This window comes from Gallus gallus, chromosome 7 (genome assembly GCF_016699485.2).
Source record: "Gallus gallus isolate bGalGal1 chromosome 7, bGalGal1.mat.broiler.GRCg7b, whole genome shotgun sequence".
NCBI lineage: Eukaryota > Metazoa > Chordata > Aves > Galliformes > Phasianidae > Gallus > Gallus gallus.
This window is the reverse complement of record NC_052538.1, coordinates 21,729,890-21,748,426: the sequence shown is the minus strand read 5'-3', so window position 1 is coordinate 21,748,426 and position 18,537 is coordinate 21,729,890.

Here is an 18,537-nt window from a genome sequence, read left to right as displayed (position 1 = left end):
CCCACCTGGGCATCCTGGCCCCCGTGGCCTCTGACAGACTGTGGCTGAGCCTGAAGGTGCAGAAATGTGACAAGGGTGGCACTGGGTGATGCAGCCTGATGTCTTGGAACTCTGCTCTGGTGAGGCTGGGGCAGAGCTGGGGCTCCTAAGGGCTGCCTCCATAGGGGACACTGCACTTCCATGCATCTCTCCTCACGCCAGAGCTGATGCAGCCCTGCCCAGGCACCTCTGTGCCTCCCTGCAGAGCCTGTGCTAAGTGCACGGAGATGGGGGAAGGAAGCAGGGCTAATTGCTGGGCTCTCAGGGGACGGATGAGAATGCCCATGGTTTCCAGGGCTGCTTTAGTTTCTGGCTCCATCATTAAGTACGTCTGTGGTCTCAGCACTTAGAGAGCTTCCTGCTCTCCCCACTTTGTCAGGGTGCAGCATTGTGCTGCCCGTCACTCCAACTCCTCCATTGCGCTCACAGCTCAGCATGTGGCTGGAGGAGCCTCGGGGGCCTCCTCTGCGCCCCTGGGCACCCCCCTGGCCCTCAGCACCCCCTCACCCGGAGGGCTGCCCCTCGGGGCTCCCGGTGCATTGTGCCCAGCTGAAGGAAGACGCTCTGGTCCCGCGGCGGCGCCCGTGGAGCCTGGAGGAGTTCTCCCGGCGCTCCACACTGCACGGCATCCAGCATATCTTCCAGCACCGCCGCTACACTGTCCGCAATCTGCTGTGGCTGCTGGCCTTCCTCGGCTCGCTTGCCCTCCTCATCCACGTCTACACCAAGTGCGTGGGCTTGTACTTCCAGTACCCGCACAGCACCCAGCTGGAGGAGGAGGTGGCCCGCAACAAGACCTTCCCTGCCGTCACGCTCTGCAACCTCAACCCTGCGCGCTTCTCACGGCTCTCCGGCCATGACCTGTACTGGGCAGGAGAGATGTTGGGGCTGCTGGACGGGGCGGGCCGGCCCCTGATGCATGAGGGCATGGAGCGGGATGTGCTGGCGGTCCTGCGGGGCAAGCTGGACCTGAACGAGGAGGAGAAGAGCCGCCCCTTCGACTTCGTGGAGTTCGTGGAGCGCGTGAGCCACCGGCTGGAGCTGGGCGAGATGCTGGTGCGCTGCACGTTTGGAGGCAGGGAGTGCTCCAGCAATGATTTCCAGACCGTGAGTGCCATGGCGGGGGGCAGACGGGGGCAGGGCATGGGGCACCTCTGGGTGATGAGGGACCTCTGGTGAGCCAGAGCCAGGTTGGGGGAAGGGGACGGAGTGGGGAGCGCGGCTTGGGGTCACCCTGCGTGGATCAAAGCCCAGCAGGGAGGGGATGAGAATTGCAGCTGTCCCTTGGCCACGGTGCCCACCACAGCCGCTACTCCGCACTCCCCTCTGCCAGCACAGCAGATGCAGCGCTGCGTGGCAGGAAGGTCCCTGATTCGCCGTGACGGCTCCGCTCGTCGCGCTAATGAGAACAAAGTGGTGCTGCTGTGCGGGGCCCACCACCAGGTGCCAGGCGGCTGGCGGGCACCAGGAAGACTCTGCATGGCCCTGCGCACTTGTGCTCCGGTGGCCCCGTCCATTCACCCTGCTCCATCTCCCGTGCACTGATGGGTGCTGCAGAGCCTGGGGTGAGGCGGGGTGCAGGCAGGGCAGAGGCGATGCCATCTCCTCCTCCCCTTCTCCTCCTTGCTCCTGAGTCAACAGAGTGAGGATTATGGGGCTGTAAACAAGGGGATCAATGGTGCTGATGGGAACATTTCCCATTAATAGCTCCGGCCTGTAAAACACAGCGGTCAGGGAGCAGGGGGAGGCTCCGCTTTCAGAGCCATTAACCCTTCCTACTTGTGGTCATGACCTGGCATTTTGGTGGTGAGGCCAGGCTGCTCGGTGGTGCAGCGCTGAGCTTCCAGCGTGGGTGGGGGATGCTCATGCCATGCGGGATGCCAGCACAGGGCATCACCTTGCCATGCACAGCCACGCTACTGCATGCCTCGCGCTGTCCCTCTGCAGGCCACGTCCCATGTCACCTGGTCACCTGACCTTCACTCCAACCTTCCTGCCTCAGCCAATGGCAGATATTTTAATGTTCTATTAATAGTTCTACCCCCTTAAATTATTGATTCAAATTTACAGCCGGAGCTGCCTGCTTAACAACAGGATCCCTCAGCGATCAATCGTAGGTCCTGCACAGGAGGTTGGGAGGAAGGACGCAGGTGATTTTGAGTGCCGGGCAGGCTGGGAGCATGGCACAGGGCTGGGCGTGGGCATCCCTGCACCAAGTCCCACCTCTGCCGGTGCCTCCCCTGCAGCCGGAGGTGCCATCAGGCAGGGGGCAGCCCGAGCGTGATGCAGGGTGCTGGCAGGGACGCACCGCTATCTCTGCCACCCAGGCGCTGCCTGGCTCTGCACACCCGGTGCCTGCGGCAGCAGCTGTGCCGGAGCTCATGCTGGTGAATTATTTAAAGCGTCCCCGGATGCCGAGATAAAGTCAGGCGCAGGGATGGATGGGGAGCTGGGGCTGATTCCCCCGGCCCTGGTGCCAAGCCCTGCAGAGGAGGCAGTGTGGGGCATCTGGAGATGAGGGGATGAGACCAGCACCAGAGAGAAGCGTGTTGTCCTCCCGTGGGCGCTCATGGGTGTCCATCCCCGAGGGTGCTGCCAGGCAAGGAGCGGGCTGGGGGAGGCTGGACGAGGTGCCCGGAGCAGGGCTGATGTGGGCGGTGGGGAGGCGGGGAGGGGGTGCAGGTGGGGGAGCCCCGGGCACTCTGGCTCTGATTACGGATCCGCCTGGCAGGGGATGCGGAACCTGCCGAAATAGCAGATTTAATTATCTCCGTGGAGCAGCAGGAAACCAGCGTGCGGGGAGGGGATGAAGGGAAAGGGGGGGCGAGGGCTTTATCTAGCAGGGCTGTGCCCCCCAAACCTCCACCCTGGGGGTCCTCAGAGTAGCCACCAATGCTAAGAGCCCCTCTCCCACCTCCACTCTAGGAGGGGCTCAGCCCCATGCCGCAGTGCAGTCCTCCCCCCTTCAGGGCCCCTGTGTAGCTCAGAGGGGACCCTCTCACCGTGCACCCCGCTGTGCCTCCCCCCTCCCCAGCCCCAGCTCCTGCTCAGTATGCTGCTCGCTCCCTCTGGGCACTGGGCAGGAACTCTTCATTTCACACATCATTTCCTGCCGCTGCTGCAGAGGCACCCGCAGTCCCCATCCCCATCCCCTCCCCAGCCCACAGAGCTGCCCCCATCCCCAGCCCCATGGCACCGGCCTGTCACTGGCCCAGGGGCTGCTCCCTGCTATCCCTGTGCCCTTGGCTGCCCAAGACCATCGCACTCCGTCCACTGGTCCCGTCCCTTTTTCACCACCTGCCATCCCTGTGTGCTCAGCACTACCCCAGGTGCCGCACCATGGCACTGTGGCCCATCCCCTCCTATCTGTCCCCTTATCACTGCCCGCCATATCCATCCCCTTGGCACCACAGGCCACTCCATGCCCACAGCCCTTCCTCTGCGCCTCACTCATTGCCAAGGGATGTCCTCACCCCCAGCCCCACCAACCTGCCCCTGCCCAGAGCCCAGGGTGGCCCCATCCCCCAGGGCAGGAAGAGTTAATGGCAGGGCTGAGGCAGGAGGGGCTGCGAGGTGAGGGAGCAGCGGGAGCAACCAGGAGTGATCAATACCGTGTGCTTGAGCCGCGCACAAATCGCAGCTTGGAGCCATAAATCTCCCTCCCGTCACACACAATGAGGATGAGAGGGGAGCTTATCTCCTGGCTGCCGCTCTGCCAGCGCTCCTCCTACGCGCCCGCTGTGCTGCCAGTGGGGCCGTGCCAAGCTGCACCCTACGATGGGCACCCCGTGGTGAGCACCCCACAATGGGCACCCCACATTGGACACCCTGCAATGAGCACTCCATTATGGATACCCCATGATGAGCACCTTATGATGAACACCCCACGATGGGCACCCTGCAGTGGGCACTCCATTATGGGTACCCCATGATGAGCACCCCTTGATGGTGTCCATCTGCAGGGCGAGGTGGAAAGCTCCTGGAATATGGGTGCTGCCAGGGTGTAGGGAGCAGGTTTTGGAGAGCAGGACTCAGCACACGCGGGTTGGCTGGGTAAATGGGTGTCGCCAAGCAAGATGCCCAGCTCTCTGCTGCTCTGTTGGTTGCCTGGGATAAAGGCTGAGGGCAGGCTTGGACAGCCTGCTGCTGGCTGCTGGCCTGGGTGGGTGTGAGCTCTCGGGAGCACTGGTGTGTGGAGCAGCAGCAGGCACGCATGCTGGGTCAGCGACCCTGTGCCACGTCCCTGGCCAGCTTCCAGCTCCCCCTGTTAAAGCATGCCTGGTTGCTCTGCTGAGTTGAGGTGAGGCCAGCGCTGGGCTTGGAGCACCCAAGCCCTGCTTGCAAGCCGCTGCCCAGAGCACCCTGGGACAGCACTAAAGCACTCCAGCACTGGCCATATGCAGGAGCTGGGTGCTGTTCCTCCCTGGGATCTCCCAAACAAGCAGCGCAGGAGCACGGAGCTGTGCAGTCAGCAGCTGGGCAGGTCGATGGATCAATCCAGCATCAATACAGGGCGGGAGCAGGGAGGAGCGCTGCTTTGATCAGGCTGGCACCAAAGGGCAGACGGCAGAGGAGGTGTGCGGGCAGCGCTGGGACTCCCCAGGATGCAGGAGAACCCAACTGCTGCGCTGCTGGGAGGCAGGGGGTGACCGGGGACAGAGGCAGGGCTGCAGGCTGGGTGTCCAGGAGGGGCAGCGACAAAGGGCACAGACCTGGGCGGGGGGTTCTGCCCCAGGCAGGGGAGCGGGAGAGGTGCTGGGAGCGGGGCAGCTGTTAGAGCAGCTGCTAAGCAGGGGTGACAGGTGGGATAAACGAGCCCGGGCTCTCCAGGGGCCAGTAAATTAGAATCAATAGGAAGCAGGAATAATTTATTTGTTTGATACCGTGTGTTAATTAACTGGGCTGATGGGTGTGACAGGAATGGCACTGAGGGGTGCTGCCCACCCCACACCCCATTCCCGCTCCCCCCCCCAAAGCCGGTGCATCTCATGGAGCTGGGATGGATGCTGGGAGCACCATCCACACTATGGCCCTGGCTGCGGGCCCACGCTCTCTCTGAAGCTCATTGCTCACGCACGTGCTGCCCACTCCTTCTACACGTGCCCTTGACACAGCTGGCTGCAGATGTGTGCCACTGCCATGGGGACGGAAGGGACACAGCCACCCCGTAACGGTGCTGGGCTGCAGCAGGACCACGCACCCTGGCTTTGCCACCCCAGCTCGGCCCCCTGGCCCCAGGCAGCACCATCGCCTCCCTCTGTTTTTTTTTAAAGAATAACATTTCTGCTAAATACTTTAATCAGATTAGTAGCAGTGTGTCTGCAGTGCTGTTAAATCAATGCTCCCCAACACATCTCGGCGGCTAGAAATCAATTACTGTTTAAGCCGTGCCTTGGTCCCTGGCCTGCGATCAATATGGGAGATGTATTACTCTCCCAGAGTCTTTCCCACTAAAAACCTTTCATTTGTATAACAGGAGCTGAGGCAAAGTGCCGCTGCCCTCCCCTCTGGATGCTCTGTGGGGACCACGTGGCCCCAACTTGGACCCTGTGCCTGCCCCATCCCCACCGTCCTGCATCCCAGCCCTGCATGCCCTACCAGAGCTCCACACGCCCAGGTACCCCTGTCCACCACCACTGCCCAGGCCCCCATGATGCTACCTCTGCTCCCCGTGTGCCCCTACACCACAGCTGTACCCCTCCGCAGCCCCACTGCATCCTCCCCCCCAACCTCCTCCATCCGTGTCCCATAATTTGGAGTCAGAGCTCCATTATTCATGATAAGGATCTTTAATTAGCTGTGAATATTAATGACTTACTCTGTAATTAATCACGCTTTGCTTGCTGGGGAGGGGGTAGCTCCCACAGATACCGCAGCTGAGCACAGTGGGTGGGGGGACTGCTGGGCTGGGGGGGCTCTCCATAACCGGGGTGGGATGTGGGGTTGGGGGGGCTGAACACAGCCCGGAGCTGAGCCCCTGCCTGTGGGGCACCGTGTGCACTGGGGTCAGCAGCCACGTGTCAGGGTAGGCGGAAGACGAGGGCAGCGGGAAGGAGCGCCCGGAGCCCCCCAGCCACCGGCACATGGCACCAAGCGCTCCCGCGAGGGCACAGTTTGCTTAAACAGAGACAGATTTAACTATTTCCATTACAGCTAAATGATGAGGCCCATAAACTTTATGGCTCCGTGCGCACGAGAGCGGCTCTAATGGCCTTCGCCATCTGGAGGAGACGGCTCCGTGGGGGCCGTGCTGCCCGCCCTCCGCCAGGCCCCGCGCTCCCCGCCTGGCAGCCTGGCACCGGGCACGCAGCCCATCGCCCCGTGCTGTGGCCGAGCATGGGGGCACGGCACAGCGCCCCGCGGCACCGGGTGTCATCTCGTGTCCTGAGCCGAGCCGTGTGGCCGCCGGCAGCGCTCCCAGCCCGGCGAGGGCTGCTGGCAGGGTGCTGTGCGGAGGATTAGGTTTGGTGCAGATGCTTTGAAGTTTCATGAATATGAAGCAGCGGCTCAGGGCGGCTCTAATCTCTCCCTTGTCACGGTGGCAGGTGTGACAAACACCGGGACACCGGGGCAGGGCAGGGGGCAGACGGGGGACAACAGAGCACCTCGGGGCCGTGGGCACGTGGCTGTCCCCACCCCAGCACCCGCAGTGCGTTGGAGCCCAGCACGGCTCCCATCGATCTGGCTGGGTGCCATCTGCTCAGTGGTACCGTGTCCCTGCCTGCCGTACCCTGGGCTCCATGGAGACGTCATGTTTGGGGCCGCTCATCCTGTGACAGCCTGAAGTCCCCAGAGCTCTCCTAGGAGACAGTAACTAGAACGGACGCTTGCTCCTCACAGGACGTGACTGGGGCTTGCAGGAGAGTCTCAGGGATCAATTCGGAGGTTGTTTTGATGCTCTCCTGGCTGCAGGTTGGCGGTGGCAGCTGCTAGCTCTGCCCAGGGGGCTGCGCATGGACGAGCAGTGGCTGGTGATGCGTGGAGAGGACCGGAGGAGCCGCCCGAGGTGTGAGCCCCAGGGCGGGCCGTGGGCTCTGCAGCACTGCAAGGTGGGGGCAAAGCAGCTGCTGAGCCCGGGGAGCGAAGCTCAGGACGATGGCCCGCAGCACCCTGGCCCTGCAGGTGGTGAGCAGGGAGCAGTGAAGGGTGCGATGCCACGCACCCGCAGCCTGGATGGAGCGAGGCAGGCAGACAAATGCAGAACAGATGTTTAATTATCAGCGCAGTGTTCTCAGATCCCTGGAAATCTCCGCTCCCAAATGTAGATATTTTACTACAGCATACGCTTCTGATGAAAGCTGGAGCAGTGGCACGGCACCCACCATCCGGTGCCCCCGCCTTCCCACGTGCCATTTGTCACGGGGGCTGGCACCGCTGCGGGTGGGGGCACATGGCGCACCGCAGCCCCAGAGGCGCGCTGGGGTGCCAGTGCCTCTCCATCCACCCCTGGTGGCCCAGCACTGTGGTCAGCACGTCCCTGAAGGCTGTGCACACGGTGGATTCCCTGCTCTGCCACTTTGCAGATTCAGGGCATGTTGCTGTCTTAAAACCTATCAGGCTTGCTGTCACCTCACAGGGCCCATGAATCTCAGTGCTGGCTGGCGGAGCTGTTACCGAAATGACCCTGCGGGGAATGGCTGCGCGCACCCCGACCAGGGAGCACCTCCATCTCGTGGGCTGTCAGCCTGTGGATTTCTCACCACCCTGAAACCGTGGGGAGCAGCTCCAGCCCTATGTGGGGAGGAGCCTCCGGGGAGCCGTGTGCCGCCTCCGGGTGGCATCGCATGGACGTGGGGAGGGGGGACCCCGGTGCAGAGCCAAGCGCCTATCACATGGCCATCCCAAGGAGCCAGCATGCAGAGGATGGGGTGCTTTTCTTGCTGCCATCACCCCAACCAACACTCGGACACAGGGGCTGCTCCCACCCCGTGGAGGGCGATCGGTGCTGGAGCCGCGGTGTTCGGTCAGCGGCGATCACCAGCATCAACCGCCAGCCCAGACCCCTCATCAATCTCCCTCGCACGGCCCACGGCTCACCTAAGTACATCTGATTTGTCAAATATTACAATTAATTTAGGATTGAGCGGTAGCCCCGTGTGTGTGCCGCGCTCTCCCGCCTCCCCCCGCCGCCACCTCTGCCCCTGCCCCATGCATCATCCCCGGGCCCCCGCTCTCGCCCGGGATAAATCACCGCACCGCCGCGCTGGGAGCCGCGCCGATTGCTTGCTGCGCGTTATGGGATCACAGGGGAAATCACAGCGCAGGGGCGGGGGAGACGCCGCGCTCCGGCAGAGATTTATTTATTTGATTTCACCGGGCTCGGGGACTTTTTTTTTTTTTTTAATTTTTTTTTTTTTTTTTCATCTCTCAAACGCCCGCTGGGGAATTGCAGCCCATGGAATATTAATGCGGCGCAGGACGCCGGCTCGTTAAAATGTCACCTGGCTGTAATTCCTCCTGCGCTTATTATTCCCTGGGGAGCGCCGGCTCCCATCCCTCTCCTCCTATGGGGCAGCCCCACGTCCCCACACCGCAGCGCCGACGCGTCGTCACCTTGATGCTCCTCCATCACCGTCTCCCATCCCCGCTGCGGTGCGGTGGGATGCTCGGGCTCCAGCACGGCCCTGCGGCAGTGCGAGGCTCAGGGTCGGCCGTCGGGCAGGGCTGGGGGTAGGGTGGCACCAGGAACAGCTGCCTTAAGGAAACTTTGGCTCAGTTCCTGCAAATTAATGTTTTTTTCCCAAACAGTTTCCCAGCGCTAAGCGCGACGCGGGGAGCAATTATCTTTAGTGTCGATGTTATTACCATAAAAATTGCATTGAGGACTTTTCTCCTCCGATTAGAAAGTTAACGATCATCACTGCCTTCATTGTTCCCCGCACCGTGCTCGCTCTAATAAAGAGTCTGTGCACTTTACTTTTCACTTAGCATGAAAATTACCCAGCTGCTGCTGCGAGCGGCTGTGCAGCCCCCGCGCTCGGCTCCCATCATGGGCCCTTGGCATCCGCTGGCAGGGCGCAGCCACGGGCGCACGGGGCAGCCCAGGGCTTCCCCAGAACCTGGCACCGGGCTGAGTGTGGGCAGGGTGACAATGATGCTTTCCCAGGGACATGCCACCAGCAGTCCCTGCTCCACCCCCAGCATCCCTGGCTCCCCAGCCCGGAATTTGCCAGCGTGGCCTCCTGCCTGTGCCAGTGGCTCTCAGCTCTCCCCGTGCCTGGTGTGAGCTGGCAGCATGGCTCCCCACCGCTCCCCTTCCCCCCCCCAGGAACCCACTGGGGTTCCTGCCCTGCTCTTCACCTGGACACCCAGGCTGCAGCTCTCGCTGCTGGTACCACCATGTGCAATTATCACATGGAGTGTTTGTATCGTTTTGCTCGATACCGGCATAGCTCTTTAAATTCTCAAAGTGCTGTAAAAATCTTAGCTCATCTTCAGAGAGCATTTTTTTTTTCTAAAGCTCTTCATTACTCCCTAATTGTTCAAACTTCTCTTCTTTTCCTTCTGATTAAAAGCAGATTTTAAAAGTGCAGCTCAGTTTCTCAGCTATTTTCAAGTCAAATGGATTCCATCCCCCTCTCCGTGTATTAATAACCTGTTCTCGTGCATCCCCCAGTGAGCCAGTAAAAGCCCTTCTGAGCAGAGACAAGGTGACAGCAGCACTCCGGAGGGAGCGATTGGAAGGGGGTTACAGCTTGGAGGGAGAGCGATCCATCCATCCAGCTATCTATCATCCACCCCGCTATCATCCATCTACCGGAGAAATAACATTTGCAATTCCGCTTTAGCTCTTTGTAATAATCATTAATATATATATATATATATATATATTTTACCTTCCCCACCTGGCAGCAGGAGGAGATGCGGCAGTTTGGGGCACAGGCGGTGCCGCAGGATGTGTGCAGAGGGGGAACGGGGCTGCGTTGGCATTGTGCCTTTGTGCAGGATGGCCCTGCTGCAGGGCGGCTGGGCAGCACGGGGACAAGGGGACACGTGTCCTGTGGGGAAAGCAACAGACCCATTTCAGGGAGGGGAATCTCAGACAACCCGGGTGCCTCCTCTGCCTCCTGGACGTGTATTCTCTATTTGGCATGCATGGCACATCCCCTTGCTGTCCACACTCACAGCACAGGCCATAAGATGCCCCATGGTAGCAGAAGCATGGCTGAGCCATACTGGGCTCCCATGCCAGAAGACCCTTTGGGGATGCCCATTGGCTCATGGCCGTGCCATGGGTGGTCCAGGTGTGGGGAGAGCTGCCAGGCACTGTGGTGCCAGTGTCCCATCCCAGCAGATGGCAGCAGGGATGCACCACAGCCTGGCAGCGTGGGGACCTGCCTGGCGCCCCGACCTTGGAATAATCTTCAGTAGGATTAAGAGCTTAAACGTATCCATGTAATTGCCAGGCCCCTGCTGAGCTGGAGAGCGCGTGAGTGCCAGCGCAGAGGGAGGCAGCGCCCAGGCATGCTCCCCCTACTGCCACCACAGGCACAGGGCTTGCTGGGTCCTCGGTGCAAGTTTCCGGTGGCCATCAGCCCTCAGAAGATGCTTTGGGTGCTCAGCGTGCCCAGGGGTCTCAGGCACCCCAAGGTGAGCCTGGGCACTGGGCTCAGGGCACCCAGCTGCCAGCCATGAGGCCATGAGGTGCCAGGTCCCCAGGTGGCCGTGTCCCATTGGGGCTGTCCTGCTGGCTGTGTGGGGCTGGGCACTGAGTGGCGAGCTGCCATCCCAGCCCCCTCCCTGTCTGCCTAATGGTCCCTGACATTTAAATGAGATTTAGTACTCAGCCCGATGCTGAATATTCATGAGCCCATGCGGCCCTGACAGCCCGGCTGGGGCTGCTCTCATGATTAATAATTTGTTTTTCCCGTTACTGTAAACCTCACCTGCACTCGCTGCTTGATCCGGCTCTGCCAGCGCTATGGGGGCACCCGTGTCCTCACAGCGGGGCCAGAAGCTCCGTCCCACCCTGGACACCCCCTGGCAGGGGTCCAGAGCAGCAGCCTCTGGCTTAGGAACCCCCACCACCATGCATGGGGGGTGACTGTGTGACTAGGAGCGGGGAGAGGAAGGATGGGCGGGGAGATGTGAATCGTGGATGCCTGCTGCTCACTGGGCACGCGGTGGTTTGTCACCAAATCATGGCCTTATCCCACCCTGCCAAGCACCAGAAAACCGGTTTATTGCTCCAAATAGACGCTGGTGGCTCCTAGAATGATTCCATGCATCCCAAAATACCAGTGCCATGGACAGATGCCATCAGGTCCTCCTGCTCCTTGCAGGCTGGGCTCCATCTCTGCACCAGGCACGATGGCTCTGCACAAATTGCATAAATATTCATGGCAAGCACACAGAAATGTGCCTGTCCCGGCTGATTACACGCGCCCATCCTGAAGGCTGTGGCTGCTCCCTGGTTCTGCTGGCCAAGCGCTCGCTGTAGGGCAAAGCATGGCAGGAACAGCCGCAGCGCCCACCCCAGTGCAGCACAGCGGGAGTAAGGAGGCCCTTTCACAAGCACGAGGTTGAGGCTTCTCCAGGAGAGGCTCCAAGACACCCAGTGCCACCCTGGGCTTCCCTCTGGGGACCCACTTTGGGGTCCATGACGCTGCTCCTGGTGCTTTGGTGGAGGTGTGCATCCAGTCCTCGGGATGCCCAGCAGTGTTCCCACTCGGATCCCTGCATGCTGCAGAGATTAATCCCCTGCAGACCTGACCAAGGTGCTGGGCTAATAGCCTGATTTATTCCTTCCCGTCTCTCTGGAGCACGCGAGGTTCCCCACTGTGTCCTGAACGACCTCATGCATAATACCATGCACAATCCTATTAACGCCGCCCCGCCACGCGCTCCCTGCTTAGCGCCGCCACTCGCCGATGCAATTTCCCCGTGATATATGGGAAAAATAATTGAACTATATTTGAAAATATATTGAGAGTTATGGCTCGCACCCAGTGGGATTTATAGGGGCCATATTTCACAAAACCACAGCCCTGCTCACCAAGGGGTGATCCCGAGGAGGCGAGGAGAGACCTGTGGCCAGAACGGTGGAAGAATGAGCGTCACTGCAGTTGTGGACTTGGGGATGAATGGCAGAGGAGTGCTGCCCCCAGCCCCGTCCCCATCACATACTTCTCCCTGTTCCACGTGCCGTGCGATGGCTTCCAGACAAATTACCATGCCAGGCACATCTTTGGTACCACGGGGCTGTAAATGACGCCATGGCACAGGAGAGCATCCATCTTTCATTGTGTGTCTGTGATTTGGTGCTCCGTGGGGAGACCCAGACCTCCCCTGCATATCGCCACACCTCAAGGGGTACAGGAGATGATGCACCAGATGTGCTCCAGATGTGCTCCCTGGGCTGGGGATGCCCCTCTCCGTGCCTCAGTCGGAGCAAAGCACCCATCTGGCTGCAGCCCAGAGAGCAGCCCTGAATGGGAACACGTGGGCATGGGGCAGCTGCAAGCACTTCCCGGGCACCCGGGGCGGCACGGCGATGCCAGGGTTGTGTCTGTCTGCAGGAAACTCCCGGCGTGCCCCGGGGAAGGGAGCTATAAATAACCGGCGGGGACTGTTTGGGAGCCGCTTTGTGATCAGGACAAAGAGAGGCGGCTTTGCGCTCGCTCTTCATTAGCTGCCTTCCTCTGGCTGGCCGGGCCGGGATGCGCTCGCATCGAGCGACAGCAGGATGTAGCTGCCGGTGTCAAGGACGTGAACAATAAGGGCTTTAAATAGCAGCGCTGCCTTTGAAACCCGCTCGCCTGCTCCAGAGATGGAGCCGGGGAAAATTCCATGGTGCGAGAAGGCTGGGGATGGTGCACCCCAGAAAGGGTCCCAGTGGATGGGACCACGGTGACATGGGGCGAGCAGGCGGTGCTGTGGGTGGGGCGCCCAGAGCCCACAGGGTCATCCTACTGCCAACCTGTTGTCCCGTGGTGTGGGGTGCTGCCCCAGCAGAAGGGGCTATAGGTCGGGGCGGTGGGCGCAGGGCTGGGTGCTGCCCGTCATGCCGATGGAGACGGATCGGTGCTGGAGGGACACGTGCGCCCGTGTGCATGTGCACGGGGGGGGCCCGGCTGCGCGTATTAGCAGGCCCTTAAATCAACACAGCACTTCAGACAGGAAGGAAATAGGCTTTGCCGACGGCAGGAGCGGCACTTGCTTTGTGCACATTACAGAACATCAGGAAAATGTCAAATTTACATAAAAATGATACAAACTCATTGGAAGAAACATGCATCCAATTATCGTCCCCGGCACTGGCACGGCTCCGCAGCCAGAGGCTGGCCGGCCGGCCGCTGCGAGGTGCCCAGCCCCAGGGCACACATTTCATCTCTGAGTGTTTAACATCAAAGCAGCGCACAGCCGGGGCTCTGCAGGATGCGGGCTGGGCATGGCTGGTGCCGATCCTGCTGTTCTGGGGTGCACCGGGGCCACGGCATGTGGATGGGGCTGTCCTCAGCTTCTGCCCGCCAGCTGTGCCCGCTCCCCCCTGCCCAGGACTGATGGCCCATCCCGACCCCCCGGCACGATGGATGCTCTGTTTCCACCCGAGCCGCCTGCTGGGATTGATGTCTCACTGTGCGCAGGCAGCGGCCGTAACTCACATCCAGGAGCTGGGCTCCCAACTCGTTACTCACCGGGCACCGACATGCCATGAGTTACAGCTCTGCACAGGGACGGCGGCGAGGCGCCAGGGGACATGGTATGGGGACAGGGACATTCCCATCCTCCTACAACACCCCATTGTGCCCACGTACCAACCTCCTGGCACCGGGGGTGGGCATGGGGGTGACGCTGCCGCCTGGTGCCCATCCGGGGGTGGAACCCGCTGGGATTCCCTCTGTTGCACCCGCTGGAGGGTGCCCGGGCTGCGCTGCGTTGTGCCGGGGAGGCTGACGAGCTGTTAATTACAGGTGCTGCTTGGCTGCTGCAGCGCGTCTCTGCAGCTCGGCTGGCAGAGCCGTGCGGCGGGTGACACACTCCATGATAAATTGATATCCCGTTTAGCATCAATTTTCCCTTCTCTGGTGGCAGACAGCTGTGCTAATGGGATGGGACAAGTGAAAATGAAATAACAGGCCCCGAGCGCACCAGCACGCGCCGCACCGGCAGCCCTGCTGCATGGCTGTCATTCCCACGGGGACAGGCAGGGACACACGCCCATAGGGCCAGCACCCCAAGCTGGCACACCGCACGGCTGTTTGCAGCACTCGGTGCCCTGCCCTGGCTGCATGCAGGTTATCAGGCTCCTCCGTGTCAAATTGGTGCCTGCAGCGTGTTTGTGGTCGCGGTGTGCGTGGCGCACAATGCCCAGGGATAGCTGGTAATTGCAGAGTGCTCAGCGCTTACTACCTGTGGCATGTTTGTTATTTGCACAGCGCTAACCCTGTGTCTAAAGCGCTGGGTGGCGGCTGCTGAAACGCCTTCAGCAGCAGTGCCAGCTGTGGTTTGCCTGTTTGCCTTGCGCTCAGCCATCTCCGCAGGCAGTGCTGTGTTCCAGGTGTGCCCAGCGCCTGTTCCGTTTGGCATTTCAGCATGGCCGGCGCTCGTGTTGCTGCTGTTTGCAGTGTGCTGTGCTCCTGTTTGCACCCCGTGCTCAGGATGCAGCGCAGCATGGCACTCGGTGCTTGCAGCACCCCATGCTCGGTGCCCAGGTTGCAGCACAGGGGGGCACGTGGGTGCCCATCCCCACAAAGAGAGCTGAAGAGGGCTGTGTGCTGTGGGGTGCTGAGCCCACGGCCGTCGCTCTGGGCAAGAAGAGATAAGGGCACATGGCTCCTGACGGCCCACAGGGCACGGGGGTGCCCCCACTGCGTTGGTGGGGCCGTGGCACGGAGGTTGAGGCTTTAATCACACAGATGTCAGGGAATCAGGAGCAATGGTTCCCATGGTAACGCTAACTCTGCCCCTTGCCCGTGGCGCGGCGGCTGTGCACGCACGGGGCCGTAATGGGCACCATGTGGCTGAGCTACGGCTGTTCGGGGACCCATAACTTTGAATTCCTGACTTGGGTGCATTTAAAACCTCAGCCATAATGCCGCGTCGAGGCAGTTTATAGCTCTGTTGTTTTAGGACAGATGAGCGGGAGGCGGGAGCTGCTGGCGGGGCAGTGGGCAGCACCCCAGCGCTCCCCCTGCCCTCTGTCCAGGGGTGCTGCCCACTATCCCGATGGCAACGTCACGGTCCTGGTGGCTGTAGGGCACAGGGCAGGGCCCGCCGGCGCAGCCAAGCGCGAAGGAGCAGCTGAGCAATGTCTCACGGAGCATGAAGAGCCGCTCCTCACGCTCCGCTGGCTGGGCACGCTCCCCCAGCTCCCCACGGCCCCGAGGTGGGGGTGAGCAGGAGGAGCGTGTCCTGCGGGTACCAGCCCCGCTGGGACGCCCCGCTCCGCAGACACGCCCGGGGACCACAGCGATGGGCTCCGTGCGGCTCCAGCCCCGCTGTGCCCGCCGCCCTCCCGCTCCCCCAGCAGGGAGAGTCGCGCTGAACGGGGACGCTCAGCGTGGCGCTGGGCTCTCGCCCTCCCTGCGCACAGCTGTGCTGTGCCCCTCTGCTGTCATACGGCTCCGGGGACGGCCCGTGGCTACGAGGTGCCTCACAGCTGTGCCGGCTGTGCCCACGCAGCTGTGACGGAGCGGCAGCCGCGCACAGGGGCCGGAGGACGGGGACGTACACCCGGCACCGGGGGCTGCGCAGCGCCTCGTCCCGGGACGGCATCCCGGCGCTGAGCGGCACTGCCGGAGCGCCTCCCAGTCCCGCCGCTGCCCTCCCTGCGCAACTGCCGCAGCTCCCGTAATGTATTCATCCCAGGGTGCCCCGGTGCAGCTGCAATATCATTATTGGCGTTTATTACACCATTAGCTTTAAAGTTTTATAAACCACCAGGCAGGTGACAAGTGGCCGGGGGGGACGCAGGGGCTGCGTGGGGCCGGCACTGGGGCGGTCCCAGCTCAGCGCTGGCCCCGGCATTCTCACCGCGAAGGAGCTTTCTCCAGCAAACCGGTGGCACCCTGCGCCGGGCACACGCGTGGCTGCAGAGCCGCTGGCAGACATTTTCCTCCCGGTCCACCCAAATCAGGCCCTCGGTCCCTACAGAAGCCCCCCGACGCGTCCCCACAGCCGGGACCCGAAAGCTGCGGCATCCCGGTGCTGGTTTGCAGGAGGCAGCCAAAGGTGTCCAGGGCACCTTGCGAGAACTCGTGCGCTCAGCTTACAAAAGAGGCTTTGTAATTGAGGTTTTGCGCTTAATGAAGGAATAAATTGAATGGGAGTGTTGTCCTTAATTGGGGTGCTGCATTAATTAAGGTATTGCACTATGTTGGGGTAAAGTGTTTAATAAGGTATTGCGTTTAATGGGTTTTTTTATGCGGATGGGGTCAGTGAATTGATGGGGTGTTGCATTACGGATGCACGTGCTGTCCCCGGCAGATGCCACCCGTGGCTGTGAACAGGGGACTGGCTCCCCACACGTGGGGGGTTTTGACCATGCCCAGTCCTATTCCCATAATGGGACTGGACACCCCGTCGTCCCACATCTCCCCACAGCCGAGGCGCTCACTGCCCGCTCCGACCCTCCAGGCGGGCACGGGAGCACAGGAAGGATCCAACTGGCACTGCGGTTTCGCAGCCACGTTTCCTCCAATTAGATCTAAATTAATGATTATCCTACAGCCGCTCCCTGTGGGCGCAGGGCCGCATCCAGCTCCGGCTCCGGTCCCACTGCCTCCCATGGCCAGGACTGGTGCTTGGCAGCTGGGGAGGGGACAGGGGGACCCTCGCTGGTGTCTTTGCGTCACGATCTGTCCGGATGGAGGGGGCACAGCCAATAACCAATCTGTTGGCTGGGTGGCAAGGGAGGAAAATCACAAACAAATCTCTCCCAGATTGGCCTGAGAATAGAAAAGGACAGCAACTGTGTCTCGGAGGGGATGAATCATCACCACGGTGCTGGAGGGCAGCAGGCAGGATCGGTCCCACGCACACACTGCTGCGGGTCGGGGCCAGCCGAGGGGCACCCCGCTTAGCTCCAACTGCCCGATACCCCTCAAAGCCCTTCCTCCTGCTCTCACAGCATTCATATGGTCTGAGGCTGCAGCCTCCCTGCCTCCACTCTCGCCCAGACCCCGCTGCCTGCAGCCCACCTCTGTCACTGCTCTACTATTGCCATCCTCTGTGCTCTTTCCAATTAGCGGGGATTTTTCCTGACGGCTGATCCCGGACCGGGCACGGGGCAGCTGCGGCTGGCAGTGAGAGCTTCCTCTGCCCTGCGAGCAGCGCTGCTCCTCCTTTCCACATCCGAACCAATGAGGCTTCTCCTCCCCTTCCCTACCTCCTGGCTGCTTTTCCCAACAGCTGCCTGCCTGCTGGGCATCTGGAATCCTGGCTTCTGTGTGCACAGCCCCCTGCGTGACCTGTGTAGGTCCAGCTCTCACACTGTGTGCCCGGCCAGGACTGCCCTGGGCACTGAGCGTGGTGACACTGCCCGCCGCCCATCCGCTCGCCCTGCCCTCTGGCTGCTCACTGGGCGCTTCTGCTCCCCGAGCCAGCCCGGCTCTTCTTGCCTGTCCTTTTGAATTGGATCGGATTGTTTTCAGGCCATTTCTCCGATTTGTCAACATCATTTCGAATTCCAGTCCTGGCTTCTCCAGCCCTCGCAGCCTCCCCCTGCCATCGGAGCGCAGTGCGTGGGCTCTGTGCCAGGACCCTGCTGCTCGCCCAGCCCGGTGCAGCATGAGGGTGCAGGGTGAGCCAAGAGGATTCCAATTTCCTGACCCACCAGCGAGTCCCCCGTCCTGCCTGCTCCTGGCACGCTGCAGTGCCTTCCTTGCCTCCTCCCACCAGCCCTGTGTGCACGTGCCATGCTCAGCCAGTCGCAGGTGGAGGCTCCGGTGCAGAACAGTGAGAAACCGGACATGCTGCCAAGCTGCAGCCGGGGCTGATCCCAGCTGGTGCCTCACTGGGTCCCAGGAGAAGGCAGCCTCCAAGCACTGATCTCCCCGAGCCCTCCCAGCTGCCAGTCCTTGGAGCAATAGCTGCCTGTGCTGCCCCAGGAGCTGAGTTCCCAGCTGGAGCCGTCCCATTTGGGCAGTGGGCATCTCTGCCAGCCTCTGCACCCACGTGCCAGCTCCATTCACAGCACGTCGCCCGTGGTCCCGCTCACTGCCCTGCCCTGCCTTGCCCTGCCCTGCCCCTGCCACACCTAGCATGGGGCTTGTGTCCCAGTGCCACCTATTTGGGCACAGCTTGAACCCCGATCCCAGCCCACCCCTTGCACCCAGTGGGCAGAGCAGAGAAGGAGCGGAGGGAGGAGAGGATGCACCTCTTTGGCCACAGAAGGCCATGGGAAAGTCTGGCGGCCACGCGGCGTGGTTTGCCCGAAGGCTATGGGGCACAACCCCCGCCCCACATCCGTCCGTGCTCCCTGCTGCGGGCCAGGGCTGGCACGTGTGCCCTGCACACCCCAAGCGGGGTGATGCGGGCGGCTGGGCTGTGCGTGCT